The sequence below is a fragment of the Callithrix jacchus genome, chromosome 1 (assembly GCF_049354715.1).
Source record: "Callithrix jacchus isolate 240 chromosome 1, calJac240_pri, whole genome shotgun sequence".
Lineage (NCBI taxonomy): Eukaryota > Metazoa > Chordata > Mammalia > Primates > Cebidae > Callithrix > Callithrix jacchus.
The window spans coordinates 80,350,347-80,369,526 of NC_133502.1; the positions used below are offsets into that span (position 1 = coordinate 80,350,347).

At 50.5% G+C, this 19,180-nt stretch overlaps 2 pseudogenes across 1 annotated transcript in view; both read left to right on the forward strand.

Moving 5' to 3' along the window:
* Window positions 1-18,688, forward strand: part of LOC100415644 (isoleucine--tRNA ligase, cytoplasmic-like) — a 46,064-nt pseudogene extending 27,376 nt beyond the window's left edge. Inside the window, exon 13 of the transcript XR_013524857.1 lies at window positions 16,368-18,688. The product of XR_013524857.1 is annotated as an isoleucine--tRNA ligase, cytoplasmic-like (transcript). The remainder of the gene's footprint in view (window positions 1-16,367) is intronic.
* Window positions 491-1,333, forward strand: LOC103791972 (rab-like protein 6 pseudogene; annotated as a pseudogene).
* Window positions 18,689-19,180: the final 492 nt, after the last annotated feature.

Consider the following 19,180-nt stretch of genomic DNA (forward strand, 5'->3'; position numbering starts at 1 on the left):
ATTTATTAAACATGGAGTCCTTTCCCCATTGCTTGCTTTTGCTGGTTTTGTCAAAGATCAGATGGTTGTAGATGTGTGGTGTTTCTTTTGGGGTCTCTGTTCTGTTTCACTCATCTATGTCTCTGTTTTGAGCCAATGATTTTTTTTTTTTTTTTTTTTTTTTTTTTTTTTTTTTTTGAGACGGAGTTTTGCTCTTGTTACCCAAGCTGGAGTGCAATGGTGCGATCTTGGCTGACCGCAACCTACGCCTCCTGGGTTCACGCAATTCTCCCGCCTCAGCCTCCTGAGTAGCTGGGATTAAAGGCATGTGCCACCATGCCCAGCTAATTTTTTTTGTATTTTTAGTAGAGACGGGTTTTCACCATGTTGACCACGATGGTCTCGATCTCTTGACCTCGTGATCTACCCGCCTCGGCCTCCCATAGTGCTGGGATTACAGGCTTGAGCCACTGGAGCCAATGTTTTTAAATGGAAAGATGTAACGTAAAAATATGGCGCCCCCCTCGTCCCGCTGACCCGGCGCCAAGATGGCGGCACTGAAGCCTGGAGAGCGCCCTCCCAGAGCGCCCCACGGAAGCCTGGAGAGCGGCCCTGCCTGAGCGCCCCACCGAAGCCTGGAGAGCGGTGCCTGAGGCCGCAGCGAAACCGCCACTCCAGGCATTGCTCCAGCGCTGGGACGCCGGCCTCCGGACATGGTGTGAGTCGCGCCCCTTCCCCGCCGCAGCTGAGCTTGTTTTCTGCCCTGAAGAAGCTGGTGGGGTCGGATCAGGCCCCAGGCTGGGACAAGAACATTCCTGCCAGGCTGCAGTCCATGAACCAAGCGTCGCAGAGGCACTTCGCCAAGGGGGTGCAGTACTACATGGAAACAGTGATCCAGGGACACTGGAATACTGGCAAGACGGCACTGTGGCACCGCCTGCAGGGCCAGCGGTTCATGGAGGAGGCTGTTCTCCCCACGCAGGAGATCAAGGTCACCAGCATCCACTGGAGCTACAAGACCACGGAAGACATCCTGAAAGTTGAAGATGTGGTGGACAAAGGAAAATGTAAAAAGTGAGACGATGTCTTGAAGATGGAGAACACCCCACAGGAGGCGGAATTTGAAATGGCCCTGGATGCCGAGTTCCTGGACATGTACAAGAACTGCAGCGGGGTGGTTATGATGTTCGGCATCACGAAGTGGTGATTTGGCAGAAGTACGTGGCTGCTTGTGTATGGGGGTCCTAGAGACCTCCATCTTCCATGACCCAGGAGGGCCCACAGCCAAGAATCATTCTAGCAAGAAGATGTCAAAGCCAGCTAAGGGCAGCACACACAGGATGATCTCCAGGGAACCAGGTGGAAGCCCCCAGAGGCCACTGTGTGGAGTCACCTGGGACCCCCTTAGCTCCTCAGGGGCGCAGTGTCCCCAGGACACACTGGAGCCCTGGCACTGGGTGCTGGGACACACACTGGGTGCAAGGCTCCTGGAAGAATGAGGCCTAGTGAAGACCAGCCTCCAGGTGTGAGCCACTCCTACCCACAGCAACAGGGCCAGCTTGTGCCCAACAAGCCTGACACACCCAGGTGTCTGCTCTTCCCAGCAGGGGGTCTGGCCTGGGGCCTGGTCAGCAGCTTCTCTTACGTTGGGAAGACACCCACACCAGGGTTAAGCACTCCACCTGCCACGGGGAGCACACTCAGCACACATCAGCAACTCAGGCGCTTGCAGTACCTGGCTGGCCATGCTCTGGGCCTCTGCCCACTTTTGCCAATGGTGGGAACCCTGCCTGCCCTCTTAGCCTGCAGCACCATCGCCAAGGACTGACCACAAGCACCCGAGGGAGAGCCCTCTGGAGGGTGTGGCACACAGATGCCGGGAGAACCACGCATGGAACCAGTAGGAAAGCCCTGTGGAGGGGTGGCACACGGATAGCAGGAGAACCACCCATGGAGCCCTCAGGAGAGCCCCCTGGAGAAGGTGGCATACAGACAGCCAGCGGGAGAGCCCTCAGGACTCCGGAGAACCAGAATGGAGCTGGTAGCCCCACCCAGGGCAGGAGTCCAGTTCAGGCACACACACCGGTCTCACCTGGGCAAGCAGTGGTGCTCTCTCCTTTCGGCCTCTCCTGTCTAGACAGCAGGCCAGCCTGGTGGGTGGGAAGTGGCTTTTCCCAAATGAAGCTAAGTGTGGACGCAGAGTGGCCTCCCCAGCACCTCCCACCGCCACCACAGAAATGGCCTGGAGGAAGCTTCAGGCACCCGGGCTGTTGTGTGTGGTGTGGGCAGGACTTGAGCCAGCCTAGGGAGACACGGCAAAGGTACTCACCTGTGGGCCTGGAGACCCTGTTGGCAGCACCAGCCTGGGCAAGCAATGACTTTGGTAGCCATGCTTTGTCTAGAGCCCCTGGTGCCCAGCATGAAGGAAGGAAAACACCACTGGCTCCGACAGCAGCTTCAAGCGCCACAAGGCCCTTCACAGCCATGAGAGACAGGAGGGAGCCTGCTGAGGAGGATGGAGGTGCCCCCAGGCCGGCCTTGGTGAGGGCGCCAGTTTAAATGATTGTGTAAATAAAAGAAAATTGAGTTAGAAGCAAACAAACAAAAAATACGGCTTTTGGGCTTCTCTTGAAACTGGCCTACACCCAGCCACGTCATTCTTGCCATTTAGCTGCCTGACCTCTGTAGGTTCAGAGTTTACAGCCCTAGACTCAAATCAGCAGAGACTAAAGCCAGGTAGGTTCACAGATCAGTAACCACCATTTACAAAGCATCTACCATGTGCCAGGCTGTGCTAGGAGCTCTCTAGTTCCCGTTTCATTTATTCTTCACAATGACCCCCAAATAGTTTTATATCCCCAATTTACAGATAAGGCTCTGGCAAGGAAAGGAGAGAGAGAGACCCCAAATAATGCAGTCATGAATATCAGAACCAAAATTTGACACTCCTTCTTTTATGTTAACATTTAAAAATTTAATTATACAAGTTTCAAGAAAACATTCTTCTGAGAATTAAAAACACTGAGGAGGGGCTCAGAAAGAGATAGTCAGCAGGCATAGAAAATCAATCAGGTGTCGGAACACCAGATCTAGAGAGACCTTAGCAAGTCCCTGACCTGGAGCCTTTGTTTCATAGATGGGGAGCAGAGGAACAAAGATGGGGAGCAACTGGCTCAAGGTCACAGAGTAACTCCATGCCCAAGGCAAAACCAGAGACCAAGTGTGTTCTGTAATGTCTGTCTGCGAAGGTCTTCAAGCTTAAGTCCACCCCCAGCTTCCCAGCCAGAATGTTTATGGGGAAGGCTTTTCTGGAATGGTCCTGTCAGTTGGAGCTTTTTCTTGTCACTCTAGCTCCATACCTGTCTTTCTGGGATGATAGGTATTTTTAGGATCCCATTGTCATTTAGGCTGCTCCCATGAGAAGGGAGTCTTCCTCTTTCTGAAGGTGCAGATTCTGGTGGCTGAGACATGCTGTCCTGACCCCAGCTCTGGGGTTGCTGTTCCTGGGAATGCTGGGCTGGGATGCCTGCCCACCTCCTCTTCCTGGGGCAGGTCCTGACTGCTAGAGATCTTTGGGGCTTGGGGATCATATCCAGGTGCCATTGATGCTCCTGTTCCTGGATGGGGGTGATTGGGGTCCAGAGGAGAAGGGGCAAGTGGCCAGTCGTATCTTTCTCTGATCCACCAGAGAAATGGTCACATGATGTATTCAATATATACTTCAGAAAAGTTAGGAAGTGGAGTTGATCTGTGGTTTAGAACTCAGCCTGTGACTAGAAGCAGGGCTTGTTCTGTGACCATGGTTAGGACTCAGTCTCTGACAAATGTTGGGGCTCAGTGTGTAACCAGGATTGGGGTTCAGTCTGTGGCTGGGGTCAAGGCTAAATCTGGGCCCAAGGGAAAGGTTTGGCCTAGGGTCAGGAACCAGCGTCCTTGTGCAAAGCCTTTGAGCCAATTTTCGTGCCCTTCCTGAGGTACCAAGGCTCTAGGCTCTACTTTCATGCCCCGCCCCCCTTTAGGAAGTTCTCCTTAAGTTCCCTGAGCTCCTACACCTCTTAGTATCTGAGCCAGCTGCCTCTGGTTCTCTCTGGGAGGTAAACTACAAATTATAAATAAACAACAGTGCCACTGCTGCCGACGCCTGAGCCATCAAATCTCACACGTGACTGCTCCCCATCCCACTCCGCTCTCTCATTATTTGGGGCTGGTGTCTGGTGTTCTCAGCCACACAGTAAGCTTGGGTGCCCGCAGAGTTGGGGCTGGACCTAGAGCAGAGCCAGCTGAATAGAGGGACTCCCATTCACTGCACCCCCAGCTCTGGGCTACCACAAATTGCAGAGTGAGCAGCGGGGCCTCCAGGTCTGAGCACAGCAGCTGTGGAGGCTTGATAATTGGCTGCTGATGATTTTGTGGGGGAGTGGTGTTGGAGCCTTCTTTGATTCTTGTCAGCTGGACTGAGAAGTTCTCCAGCTGCTCGTTCCCTCCCCAATTTTCCCCAGTGGTCTTGTCAACTGGGTGAAGCACAGAGAGGTTAGGCCCTGGCCTGAGGGAACATGCATTGGGGTGGCTTGGAGCACTGCGAAGCAGATGTCCTCTGCTTTGCAGTTTAGGGGGGAGTGTGTGCATGTGCATGTATATGTTCACTGATGTGTCTCTGCATGTAGAAACATAGGGTCTTCAGAGGAGGAATTAGCCCATCAGATAAACAGTGGGTTTCCATTCTCAAAGTGTGTCTTTTGCCCAGGCCTGTCTTCATGGTGCTGTTGAGAAGGTATGTTTCCAGTCCCTTTCTCAAGGAATTTGCTTCCTCTCTGACCTTCCCAGCCTCTCATGTACCCTGGAAGAGCTCTGAGTTCTCAAGCTGGCAGGATGTCTCCCAAATTCTCTTCAGAGCTGGGAGCTGAGGTGTCAGGTTCCCTGAGATGCGCATTTTTCCCTGAGTGAGCTGTCGATCTGGCCAGCTGCCCTTGGCTGACCTCTTTAGCTTCTGCACTGTAGCAACTCATAGAACTCAGCATATCTTTAGAGATGTCTAGCTCCATCCTCGCGTTGTGCCGATGGGGAGACTGATGAAGGGGCAGTGAGAGGAAGGGACTTATTCAAGGTCACACAGCAAGTTAGAGACAGAGATGGGACTAGAACTTGAGACTGTCAGTCCCCTGACCTGGACACCTTCTGCATAGCATGGGCCCCCTTCCTGTGACCCCTAGGCTCCAGCCACAGTGCTATATCCCAACCAGTGTACCTACTTGGGCACCTGCCTACCTCCTCTTTGAGGCTTTAGTACCCAACAGGCCATGCTGCCCCCTGCTTCTTTCCAGAGCAAGCCTGGCTGAATTTCTCCTGCCCTCTGACCATCCCCAGTCTATGGGACAGAGTCAGAGATTCTGCATCAACCCTCTTATTCCCTTCCTTTGGCTCATGGCCCCGTCTGCCCATGGAGCTGGCCTGGATTTTCAGCTCCTCTGTGGGGTGGGTCTGCCCATCCTCTAGACTGAGGGCTTCTTGAGGTGGTGTCTCTCAGGATCCTCCTAGCTCTTAGGCCAGGACCTGCATTTTAATGATTGTAGAATGATGATGATGATGATGATGATGGTGATGATGATGGCCAACTTCAGTGTTTATGCCATATAGCATATTGTAAATATTATCTCATTTGATCCTCCTAGAATCCTGTGAGGTGGGGATTAACATCCTTATCCTGCACGTTAGAAAACAGGCTCAGAGAGGTTAAGTGATTTGCCCAAGGCCTCATAGCAGAACACCTAACCACCATTTGTCTGCTATAGCATGGCCACATAGAAATGTGGTCCCTGCACCAGCAGGGCTTGTTAACAGTGCAGATGTTGGCGCCACCCCACGCTGACCGAAGTCCACCAAATCTGCAGCTCCGAAAGATCCCCAGGTGATGTGTGGGCACATTCCAGTGTGAGGGACGCTGTGCTGTATGGTTGAAGGATTGCAGACCACCAAGAAGAGAAGACTGGGTCAGCTGTAGCCCTCGCACAGCTCACCTTCTTGGGGAGAGGCTGAGGCCAGCTCTGACAGCATCATGATAGGCAGGACCTCAGCCCAGGATGGGGAGTTACCTTAGAAAAGGCAGGGGCAAAGGGTCATCATTGGGTTTGAAGAAAACAAAACAAAACAAACTTTGTTCCTCCAGTTTGCTAAACATAGAAAAATTGGAAAATAAAGGTACACCCAAATCCAAACCACCCACCTGTAAACCAAGCCCCAGATGCCCTTGGCTCTGAATCGGACTGTGTCCGAGGCAGCCCTCGGCAGCCAAGGGAGCAGCTACCTGGAAGCCTGTGATTCCGAGTCAAAGATTTTGAGGTGTGTTCAAAATAGAGCCCTAGTGGCCAGGTGGGGGTGGGAGGAGAAAGCAATTTATCTCTTGTGATGGGAAGACCCTGAGTTCAGGGAAGAACAGCGAGGGGAGGTTGGGCAGGACAGAGGCAGTGGGTGGGGGTATATTTCCCTCCAGAGACCTGAGCTGAGCACCCAGCCTGGCTAAGAAGGCTGTGGGAGGTGATTTCAACCCTGAGGGTACAGTGGGGAGGCTAAGATGCCAGCCCCAGGACACAGGCAGGGAGAACTCGTGCTCACTCCAGGGAAAAACACTCCCCTACCACCACCACAGAGACAGCTCCTTCTCAGGTATGGGATGGTGAAGGGGGTGGCAGTGGAGAAAATGATAAAGAGGAGCTAGACAGGTAGCGGATGTGGAGGGGGAGTAATAGGTGCTCTCAAACAGTTAATCAAGGTGTGGGGAGGGGAGGCAGGGAAGGCATCCTCGTGCGTGTCACGTCTGTGTCATGGGCTGGCACACATGATGTTGAGCCATCCTCCTTTGCCTATTACACCTGCTCTTCAGACAACTGCCCTCTCTCCGTTTTCATCATTGACCTCCTCCAAAACGTCTTCTCATCCTGACCTCCCAGTCACGGTAGTGACTTTGCCACATATTTCTGCTGACCATTTAGGAACTGTCTGGGGACCAGGGTTGTGTTTCTCCCTGACACATGTTAGAGAACCCCTCACAGCACGGGGTGCTGGCCATTGCTTAAAGGTAGATGAATGTTTCTGATTATAAAGGCAATATCTGCCTATTATGGGGAAGGGGGAAAAGGTAGAAAGGTGGAATGGAGAAACTCAAAGTCACAATAATCCCACACTTAGAAATCATCAATGTTAATGATTTAGTAAATTCTTTTTTTGTTTTATTTTTGGTAGTCTTTTCTTCCTCTGGCAACATCGTCTGTCCGTCTGTCTGTCCATCCATCCATCTGTCCGTCCATCCATCCGTCATCTATCCATCCATCCATCCATCCATCCAATCCATCCATCCATCTGTCCATCTGTCCATTTATCAAAAAGATAATGTTACTGAGACTCCTCCCTACCCCTTGCCCAGCTGTGTGTTCCATCTTAGAAAAGGGAAGAGAAATCATTTCTACCCTTGGGGAGCTCACAGCACTGGGAGCTCTAAGACTCATCCTGTGTCTATCTGGTTTGGGGAATGGAGGGCGACTCTGGGACAGCAGTGGAGCTGCCTCCTTCATCCCCTCCCCAGGGCTCCTGGGTCTCAATGCTAGGCCTATTTGGGAAGAAGGGAGAACCTTTAAAATCCCTTGCATTGGAGATGGTATGTGGGGGATCAAGGGGGCATACCCATAATGAGGAGGCTTATTATGGGTGGTTGGTTCTGCCCCCACCACCTGCACAGCTCAGGCTGGAAATGCAGTCATGGCCTTGGTTACAGTCTTCAGCCACAAGGTCCCCCCACCAGCTCTCTCTCATCCTATCCTGTCAGAGACCCCAGGCCCCCTGTTTCTTCTGGCCCATGTCTGTTTACCTGCCTTCTCCCCCACTTTCAATGCCTCCACTCTTTCTCTGACACTTTTCCACCATGATCCCTAGCACCAGGCGGGGCCACCTGCTGAGGGCTGTTGCTGTGGGTCTTGGGGTTTGGATGTGCTAAGTTATTCCCTGATTATCAGAGGCTTGTAGAAGCCTGGTGGGAAGGAGTCAGTTTCAGAGGGCTGCCCACATCATGTGGCTTCAGCTGGGCTCCCTGCCACTCAGCCTTTGGCATGCACTCCTGAGGCACACATGACATGTACTCATCTGTTCACCCATCCCCCATCCACTCATTCGTGTTTCCACCCATTCATGTCATTTATCAGGACCTACCACATAAAAGGTATTGTGCCAACTTCAGAGAGTCAGTGATGGCAAGGTAGACAGTCACACACACAGTTTCATTATAACGTGATACTATACCAGGACAGCACGTGTAAGGGGCAGCTAACCAGATTTCCAGGATACAAAGGCTTCCCAGGAGAAGTGATACCGCCTGTGAACCAAGGCCGGGGATAGATGGGCACAAGTCGGGAGAAGTGTTTCAGGCAGAGATGACAGCATGTAGGAAAGCCCAGAGGCAAAGAAAGAGCCACGTGTTGGAGACACCAGAGGCTGCTGAGTCTGTCTGCAGCAGAGTGTGCCAGGAGTGGGGAATATCAAGGCAGGAGAAGGAGGCAGAGTCCAGACCAAGAAAGGCCTTGGGGACTACAGTGAGGAATTCGGATTTCAGTTGGGAGGTGGCGGGGGGCACAGAAGGATTTGTGGCTTGGCAAAGTGTAGAGAGTGGATTGGAGGAGGATGCTGACCCCAGCCCTGACCCTGAGGCATGTGAGGTCCTGGGATGGCCAGAAGCTTAGCTGGGAAGCTGTTGGAGTAGTCCCCATGGTGGGTTGATGGGACATGTTGGATCCAATGTGATGAAGTGTTGGAAGGCAAGGGAGATGGAAGAGTTGAGGATAACTCTGAGGTTTCTCTACAATTTGCCTTCGGGTGCCTGGTGGTACCATTTTCTGGGAGCACAAGAGTGTGGAGGAAGCTCTGAAGCTCTGTCTGAATATGGCAAGGGTGAGGTTCCTGTGGGAAATCCAGGTGTAGACATGTAGTCAGCAAGTAGATGCATGGGTGTAGAGTTCAAGAGAGGGGTCTGGTTTACAAGGCAGCAGAATAACAAGGCCATCGGAGTCAATGAAGTCACTCGGGAAGAGTGCATAGAAGGGGAAGAGATGAGGGTCCCAAGGAGCAAAAACATGAAAAGGTCATGCTGAGGAAAAGGAGGCCGTTCAAGGCAAGGGAAAGGAGAGGCAGCGAGAACAGAGAAAAGCCAGTGGAGCAGGCCACCTGGGAAGCCACAGAGCATACTATCTGTAGGGAAGAATGATCTATGGGCCAGATGATGCTAAAGGCCGGGGAGGAAATGGACTGGAAAGTGACCACTGGATTTAGTAGCAGGGTGCGCATTGGTGAAGTGCTGAGTAGTGGACAGCAGCATCACTTCTTGGCCTTTTGGCTAGGATCAAGTGAAGTGGAGAGGAGCGCTGGGTGAGGGATGTGAAAGCAAAAATGTGGGGATGATGACATCTCCTTCAAGGAGCCTGGGAAGAGATAAGACAGCAGGGGTTCAGGGAGGGATTTTTTTTTTAAGTTTAGAGAGCTTCAAAGGAAAAGATGATGGGAAATAATCAGTGGAGAGGGAGAGATGGAAGAGATAGATGAGAGAGGGAATCTTCTGTAGATTAAGGTCCCTGGGGAGGGAAATAGGGATGGTATCAAAAGGATAGGTAGAAGAGTCACTGATTCTCTTGTGACTGGGAGGAGGAGATGGGACTGGGGAGATGCTGCCAAGGTGGCAGAAAGAGGAAGGAGACACTCTGGTGGCTTTCTTTTTCTCTGTGGCATAGAAAGTGGTGTTATCTGCTGCTGATACTGAGAGAAAAAGTGGTGGCTTCAGAATTTTGAGGAGGGAGGAAATAATTTGAAATAGCACCTGTGGGGGATGGGCAGGAAAGTTTACTAGGGTCTCCTGGAATGACTGGGGGACAGAGGTGAGGACCATTAATGAGGCCATGATGAGGACATTGAGGCATGAGGAGCTAAGAAACTTGGATATTTAGTAGGACTGGTCTGAGGCTGTGGGATTCTCTACACAGCTCCCATGTGAACATGCAAAGGGTTGATGGTGGTCCTCGCCTGTGGCTGGGATTTTATGAAGGTGCTGGGAGGAGGGGCATGGGAGTTAAAGGTGCTGGTTTTAAAGAAGCAGATGAGCTGGACCATCATGTCTGGGGTAGGGGGTTGTTGGGAGGATGCAGGAGGGTTCTGATGGGAGAATCAGAGGAGTTGGCAGACTAGATATTCCCAGGACACTGAAGAACAGGTGCAGCACAACTGAATAGAAAAGCCAGGAGGAAAGGAGGGCAAGAAGTATGAGAGGACGGCAGAGATGCAGCAACTCGAGGTGGTGACATGGTCAAAGGTGCACTTTGGAATGGACTGTTAAGGTGGGATTGTTAGTCAGGGAGGCAAGCTACCAAGAGGCCAGGGTGTTGTCTGGGTCGACGATATGGAGTAGAAGTCACCCAGGACAATAGGATTTGGAGTGGAACAGAAGGTTGTGAACCAGGTGCCAGCATTGCCAAGGTCCTTGAGGCTGGCAGATGGATGTGGAGGGATGGCCAACAGATGGCAAGGCTACCCAAAAGGTCTCGTAGACATTTCTACCACAGGTAAGAGGTAGCAGCAGTAGGGAGAGGGGAGGGTGCTGACTCACCCCTGACCCTGAGGTATGAGGGATTTGGGAGAGAAGTCCTTAAAACACAACTAGGGTTCACTTAAGTGGGAGGCAGAAAAGTCTGGGAGTGAAGAAGTTAAGGATGTGGGTGCCATGGGAGAGAGCACAGGAGAGAGAGCTGGGAGGGAGACAAGGAGTTGGGGGAGGCACAGAGTTCAGGAATAATAAATTACCACCAGCCAGATGGATATTTCTGTAGAGTAGTTAGAAAGTAGGCCTCTGGAGTCAGGGTCTTTGGGTTTGAATACTTTGGCCCACCATATATAGTAAATCTCTCAACTTCTTGTACCTCAGTCTCCTCATCTGTAAAATGGGCATAATCGTATTATCTACCTCATGGGATTTTTTATGAGGATTAAATAAAGTAGTCCAGATAAGGTACTCAGATTAGTGCCTGGCAAATGGTAAGTGACCAATAAGTATTGACTGCCATCCTCCTCCATGCTCACTGCCTTTAGTAGCACCTTGGGCAGGATCTTTGCTGGGTCTGGAAAACCTGGGGAATGGGAAAGATAACCCAGAGATCATATGAGTTGGAGAGGAAGGGAATGGAGACTGGAGACCAGGAAGGAGGTGGGGGCAAGGGTCCAGGTGAGGGAACAGATGCAGAAGCCATCACAGGTGCAGCTAGACTTGACGTGGTGACTGCTGGGAGTGTTGCTATAGGGGTGGGTAGGAGGTAAGAGGCAGCAGTAAGGGACAGCTATGAGGATTTGAGCCTAGATGATTGAAATGTGGACTGCCATTCAGCTTTGAGGAGGAGGATGCTGAGTTCAGCTCTGGTCTGGACTTGTTGGCTGTAAGAGACAGCAGGCCGTCTAGGTGGATGCGGATGCATTTTGCAGGCAGGTGGGAATGCAGGTCTGGTGCTGGGAGTGGTGCTGAGTGGGAGCCATCTGTAAAGCAGGAGCACATCACAGATGGGGCACTGAGTGTGCTGCTCACCTGGCAGAAAGCAGGGACACCCACAGGCTATAGTCAGCACTGCAGGGACATGAGTGTCTGAAACAAGGCCTCTGTCCTCCAGGAGCCCATGGTGTTTTAGGAGAGCCACAACCAAGGCTCAGGCTGTGCAGAGCTTTCAGTGGTCAGAGTTGAAAAGAAAGTTTGAAAGGTGGAAAATATTTGAATGACAGAACAATGACATTCTTCTTCTCCCAGCTGACAGGATTTCCAATGGATATCATTTGTGCCAAAATGTATGCAAGAAAGTATACATGTGTGAAAATGGATACATGTAGGAGGGCAAAAGACAAGACTGTGTTTATAAAAAATGTATTCATGGTATTTTATGTGTTTGTTCATGTATATACCTCTGTGCATGCATGTTCATGTCTGTGTTTGTGCATGTGCACATGTGCAAGCATGTATATATGCACATATGTCCTCAAAGGCAACCATGGGTGTATGTGGACAAGAAGAGGCCGAAGGAGGTCATCCCTATCTGGGACCTCCAATTTCCCTACATTCATTCTGTCACCGATCCCATCCTCTTTGGCCTCCAGGAAAGGAGAGGGCCCTTGGTCTAGTCCTTGAGTCCCCGAGTTCAGGGTCAGCCACCTCCTGTTGTGTCTTTCTCAGCTCCCTTGAGGCTATGAACTTCCTCTTACACCAAAACATGAAATTTCCAGGTATCAGTGTAATGGGCTGCTTGGCTTTTTGCCACCCCCATTCTTTCTGCATATGGGACCTTCCCCCTCCAGTGTCAGCCTGTAGACTGCCTTGTCCTGCTGAGAGGCCACCTGCCTGGGTGGACCCATTGGTCCAGGTAAGGATTGAGAGAAGACAGGTCTGGGAGCCTGGGGCTGAGCCTGAACCAGGGCTTGCAGGACCCAGTTGGTGTCTTGCTGGCCAGGACTCCTGTTAATTTAAAGGGTACTCGGCAGCCGGGTGCAGTGGCTCAAGCCTGTAATCACAGCACTTTGGGAGGCCAAGGTGGGTGGAGATGTTACTCTTCCTTCCTTTGTGAGCCTTCATTTTCCTTTCTTTAGGACATGTGTGACTATGACTGACTGACTGCAGATGGCCAGGGTGCCTTTAGCACTTGAGAGGCATGCTACTTCCTCTATGCTAGACAGCCCTAGCATCAGGATCATAGGGCCCCCAAATCCTCTTTGGAGCCCTCTCTTCTTTTTTGTCTCTGGAGCAGGGTCTGCACCTGCTGTGGTAGGCTGTCTTTCCATGGTCATGCAAAGTTGTCAGAAAGGCATGTCTGCCTCTCACATCCCCCTGGGGTATCCACAACCCCAATAATTCAAACTCTAGAGTCCCAGAGACTCCTCCTAATCCTGAGTGTGTCCCTCACTAGCTGTGTAGTCTAGGTCAGACACTTCTCTCTGAGCCTCAAGATCATCATCTGTAAAACAACAGCAGCCACAGTGCTGGCATGAAGGATAAATGAAGTAATACATGGAAAACATAGTAAGTGCTCTTTACATGTGAAGTGTTTTGTTTGGGGTGTTTAAAAATAAAGGCTTTTCAGTTACCAAGGAGCTCCCAATAGCCCAGAGATATTAAGGAATTACTTGAGATGCTTCTGACGGCAGGATTAGAAATGAAGTGAGGCCAGCAGCTGAGGATGCCAGTGCAAAAGCTGTTGCCAGCTTCCCCAGGCTAAACCTACTGAATGGGGCTGGCAGGCATGCTGGGCGCTGTCCGTGGTGCTGAATGTCATGCTTGGCTCTGACAGGCCCTGGCTTTTGGAGATCTGTGCAAGTATCTGGCAAAGAGTAAGCAAAGTTGCCCAGGAGGCCAAAGGCAGCCTCCAAAACCCCGTCTCCTCTCACCTCCTCCAGAATCGCTTTCCTGGCCTCACCCTTCTAAGCCACCAGGATCCCATTTTTACAGATACCTGGGCTTCTTGGGATGGTTTCTTACACCATTGCCCAATTGTCTTCTATCCAAGCCTTGTCCTCTCACCAGACCATGAGTCTCTGGAGGTGAGGGCTTCTGTGTGCTGAGGAAAATAGGTCTGTCATCTCATTGCTGTGAGGACTCTGTAAGCTAGCCCTTGCCTCCTGCTATCAGCTCTCCTGGGTCTATTACAGGCTCCTCTGTGAGCCCACTCTCAGCAGATGTTTTGCTTTGACTCTTCTCTGGGAGATTTGATCTTCCTCTCTCTTACCTCCTTCTCACAAATTTATTGATTCGAATGATTTATTTATTCATTTCATAATAGAGCTGGGCATAGTTCAGAACATTTGACAAATTAATTGATTTCCTCCTTATGACAGTGCTGCTAGTCAGGTACTGTGGTAATCCTCATTGAGCAGATAAGAAAACTGAGGCATGGCATGGTAAAATGACTTGCTAGTAAACAATGGAGCAGGAATGGAGCCCAGGTTGGCTGGCTCCAGCGCCCATCCTTCCTCCAGCCATATTATACTGTCTCTCTAGCAGCTCTCCGATGTTCCTGGGTAGCTGTTTGTGGGGAAGAATGCTCCAGGATCCTGACCCCAGCCCAGATCCAGGGCTGGAAGTATCCCTGAGCATCTGGAAGCTGAAGATTGAAACCATTAGAGTGTGAGGAAATGGGTGTTTTTGCCATATGCAGTTTGGTTTTATAAATACCATTAAATGCAAACATTCTCCTGTTAATTACTGTCTCAAATTTGGACTGTAATTGAGGTAACTAGAGCTGGGGAGAGCGTAGAAACCCATTAGAGTGACAGGCCTGCCGAAGTCAGCATTCTCAGCTGCCTTGCACCCACTCTGTTAATTTTAGAAACTCCTCCAGCCTGGGTGTATTATTAGCTTTATGTACAGAGGCCACATGGCCCTCAGTGGCCTTTCTAAGTACAGTTTTAAAAATTTGTTTTCTTTTGTTTTTCCAAAGAGATTAAATGAAGAGGGATGACAGCAGAGTGTATAGAGGGGTGTCTGTGCACTGTGCATGTGAATGGGGATACCTGTGCATGGTGTCTAATGAGTGTACACTGCTGTCTTTGAGTGAGGTTCATGTGGCTGGGTAATGCATGCATGGCTCTAGGGCACCCCATAGATGCTGAAACCATTCTCCTGGGGCCCATGACTCATTAGCAGATGTGCTGTGTTCTTTGTAGTGAAGTGTGAAGCTGAGGGTGGGTCCTCAGGCCTTAGCTGAGTTCTCTCAGTTGACATATGGGTACTGGGACCACAGGAAAGAGTGGTGGGTCATGGGGTAGAGAGGAGCTGAAGTTGGCCTCTTGGCACCCAGCCTTATGCTCCATGAGGCCCTATCTTGTGGCCCTGAAGAGCTTGGCTTTAAGTGGAGCTGCAGGAAGCCGACTCTGGAAATTGCCCTTCGACGCACAGGATGATGTAGGACAGATGTCTCACCCACCTGCAGTGAAACAGTTTCTACCCTCTCCTTGACTCACAGCCCCATTTTGAGTCTGGCAAACAAACAATTTGCTGTGAAGTAATTTCTTTGCAAACCTGGAACTTTGCAGACAGGGGCACTTTCGTTTATGGTGGGACCCTCTGAAGACTCTAGGAAAGCTAATCTTTCTTTCCCACTTCCTTCCTCCTGGCTTCCCTGCAGTAAATAATCAAAGATGGCAGAAAGGTTATTTCTCCTGGGAGAAGACATGCTTATTTCTGCCTGACTTAATACCTTTATCTGTTATAAGTTAATAGCAGAAAGAAACAGCTCTGCAGTGCAATTTTTTGGTCTTGGGGCCAGCCCTAGGATGGATGGTACTTGGTCCCTGGGAATAATTGACCATGCCTTCTGTATTGGGATATTGGCTACCTGTGGTGTTTTCACACTCCAGAAGGCCCCCTGCTTGGTGAGTTGGGAGAAACCAGCGTAGACCTGTGAGTTGACATTGTGCCTCCTCCTCATGCTGCTCAACCTCTCTGACGCTTTGCCCCGAGGCTACCTCTGTGAAGGACCTGAAGGTGCCTGAGGCCTTAGGAGAAATGATTCTGGAAGCCCTGGGCTGGTCTCTTTCCATTGCATTGAGTGGTTCCTCACTGGTGCCTGAAATCTCCCCGTTAATTCTTCTGCTTTTGACGCTATCTCCCCCGCTCCACACCCCCATGTTAGGATGCAAACCTCTAAGGGAAGGAGATGGTCAGACATTTTCTGATTATAGGGGATGGACTAAAGGAGGGTGCTAGAGAACTAGTGTGGGAGAGGGCCAGACCAGAATGATAGGACTCACTGTACTGTGGGGAAACTGAGATCCAGAGTAGAGGGGCCCTACAGGATGTCACACAGCATGTTGATGACAAAGCTGGGGCTGGAGTCTGGGTCTCCTGCCTCCCAGGCACCTGCTTTCTGTCTGCACCTCACCTGCTCTTTTGTCATGGTCTGTGGCATGTCTCCCTGACAGCCTCACTCAAGCCACAAGTCCCTCAGAGAAAATGGGGCAGCCTAGGCTGAGCCTGGGGTGGTGTGGGGTGAGCTGCTCCTTTTGCTAAAGCAGCCTCTTGCTTCTCTCTTATTTGCTTCAGGCTGATTTGCTTTCAGCCTGCCTCTCACTGTGGGGTGGGGATGGGAGGAGGAAGCTTGTCATTGGGGCTCACGGGAACACACAGAAGGGCAGCACGGAGTGAATGAGGAGCCTCTTATTGTGTCATTCCCTGTGCCAATCTCCACATCTTGCCCTGGTACCCATGTGCCTATCTTCCTGTCTCAGAACCTCCCAAGACTTCTCTCTCCCAGTTGCTGTCCCTCACATCTTCCTCTCTTAGTCTGTTACTTGTCCTCCCTCTCCTCCTGGTGACTGATGCCTGTGTCTCTGGGCAGATTTTACTGGGACCTGACCATGCTGCTGCTGATGGTGGGAAACCTGATCATCATTCCTGTGGGCATCACCTTCTTCAAGGATGAGAACACCACCCCATAGATTGTCTTCAGTGTAGTGTCAGACACATTCTTCCTCATCGACTTGGTCCTCAGCTTCCACACAGAGATTGTGGTGGAGGACAGCCCAGAGATCTCCTGGATCCACAGCAGATTAAGAAGAACTACCTGAAAAGCTGGTTCTTGGTAGGTTTCATTTCCTCCATCCCCGTGGACTACATCTCCTTTATTGTGGAGACCTGCATCCACTCAGAGGTCTACAAGACCTGGGCTCTGTGCATTGTCCACTTCACGAAGATCCTCAGCCTCTTATGTCTCTTATGCCTCTCCTGCCTAATTCGATATATTTACCAGTGGGAAGAGGTGAGTGGTCAGTGTACACATCTTGGGGGACAGGCCACCCGCTCCAGAGATAGTGAGGAACTGGCAGGAAACCTCAGATCACTGGGCGTGGACTGTCAGATTGTGGCAGGCACACCTGCTTTAAGAGGAAAAATACTAGTAATTTCTTGACCTCTTATCATATGCTAGATACTTTACATGCAGTATCTCAATGAAGTCCGTAACATCTATAGAGGGAACCATATAGGTACATGTATATACTCATTTTTCACATTAAGAAGCAGAGAGACAGAAAAATTAAGTGACTTATACAAGGTTGCACAATTAGTAATTTGTGAACCTGGAATGCAAACTTAAGCCAATCACCTCCAGAGCCTACATTGTTAACCACTGCATTATGTTGTAGGGTTTGTAAACCCAAAAGCTTGTTGTGGACAGGCAGGGAATGGGGATGGTTTGAAAGGGCCAGTTGGCAGACAGCAGACAGTGTGGTGGATGAGAAGAACTAGAGAACATATCTTCCATTTGTACTGGGTGGCAGCTCCAGCTAATTTTAGTCAAGTGGGAATGGGCCTGGTGTTGCTAGATCTACAGCGTTATGAGAAATGGAAATCTGGATTTTTGTACAAATTTTATTGGCAACTATCTTAATTTGGGTTCTTCCTGAGCAGACCCTGAGACAAAGATTTGCATGAAGGTGATTTTTTTTAGTTGTATTCCCAAGAAAATCTGGTAAGGGGTTAGAGGAGAGGGACAGGGAAAGGCAGGAAGCCAAGCAATGGTTGGACATTGGAGGGCATCCTGTGGAGGGCTCTTTGGCTCAGCCTCACGGGGATCTGGGGGCAGTGTGTACCACACCTTGGAGTTGCCCAAGCAGGGCAAGGGAGTTAGGATGTTTATATCCCCTTACCTGTCAGTCATTGGTTCAGGGCATTGCCCTCCCTCAGCACTCGCAGCCAAAGCAGTTTCCAGCAGCCTGTGCAGGCCTCTGACAAAAGCTACAGCCACTGGGTGTAGAGGGTGAAATCGCATGGGCAGTCTGGAGTCTTGTGGTCAGAAACTGTAAAGGATCCTAGGAGATGTGAACACTGACTACAGGAGGAAAATAAAACATTGAAAAAGAACTTGGCAGGCCAACTCCGTACTGAACAAACCTCACTCATTCATGGGCTGAAGCAGCGGACTGCAGCAGAGGAGCTAAGGGCTGGCTGACCTTGCCAAGGGCTTTGGTCTGTGTCTGCCACCCACCCAAGTTACACAACTTGGCAGCAGTGGCAAGCAGGCCAGCCTGGAGGCTCCACTGTCTCTGTGAGGTAGCCCACCTTGGGGTCGGGTGGTCTGTGGGCTGGACAAGCTTCTGTGGAGGGCAGTTTTCTGCCCCGTCCCTGTGCCACATGACTGACTTCCAAGTCTCCAGGACCCTCTTGCCTGAGCAGAAGTTCCCATGCTCAGGACATGAAGCCCCCACCCCCACCCCCACCAGCAGCCTGGGCCTCAGCTGGCAGTACCCATGGCTGATGGTAGAGACAAGGGCAGATTCAAGTCAGAGGCATCATGAACACATGGTGCCACAGGAAAAGTGTGTGCACCAGTTTGGCAATGTCACTCCATGGCAGAAATTCTCTTTGGCTTGGGAAATTTGCATTACTTATGCTGACAGAGAGGGGCCGTGACTCTCCTGCAGGTCATGCAATTAGACCTCTGGTAGAACTGGGACAGAATCCAGCTAGCTCTCTTGGCCCCCAGCATAAAGTGTGGGCTGTCCCTGCCCAGTGAGTGGAATAGCACATTTAAGATCCCAGTTAAAATCCCACACTGCCTAACTTGTAGCTTCGGGTCCACGTTGCTTCTCTGTGCCTCAGTCTCTTTATCTGAAAAATGGATATAAGTAGTACCTGATGTTTATAAAGCCTTAGCATGAAGCCTGGTGCAGAACTGTTTAATGTATGTCCCTTCTGACAGGGTGTGGTGACTCACACCTGTAATTCTAGCACTTTGGGAGGCCAAGATGGGTGGATTGCTTGAAGCCAGGAGTTCAAAACCAGTTTGGCCAACATGGTGAAACGCTGTCTCTACTAAAAATACAAAAAATTAGTTGGGCCTGGTGGTGGGTGCCTGTATTCCCAGCTACTCAGAAGGCTGAGGTAGGGAATTGCTTGAACCCAGGAGGTGGAGGTTGCAGTGAGCTAAGATTGCACCATTGCACTCCAGCCTGAGCAACAAGAGTGAAACTCCATCTCAAAAAATAATAATATGTGTGTGTGTGTATATATATGTATATACGTATATATATATATATATATATATATATATATATATATATATATATATGTATATATTCCTTCTCACCCAGTTGTCTTAGTAGCATTTCCTTGATTCCTCACACTTAGCTGGCAAGATAAACAGGGCAAGAT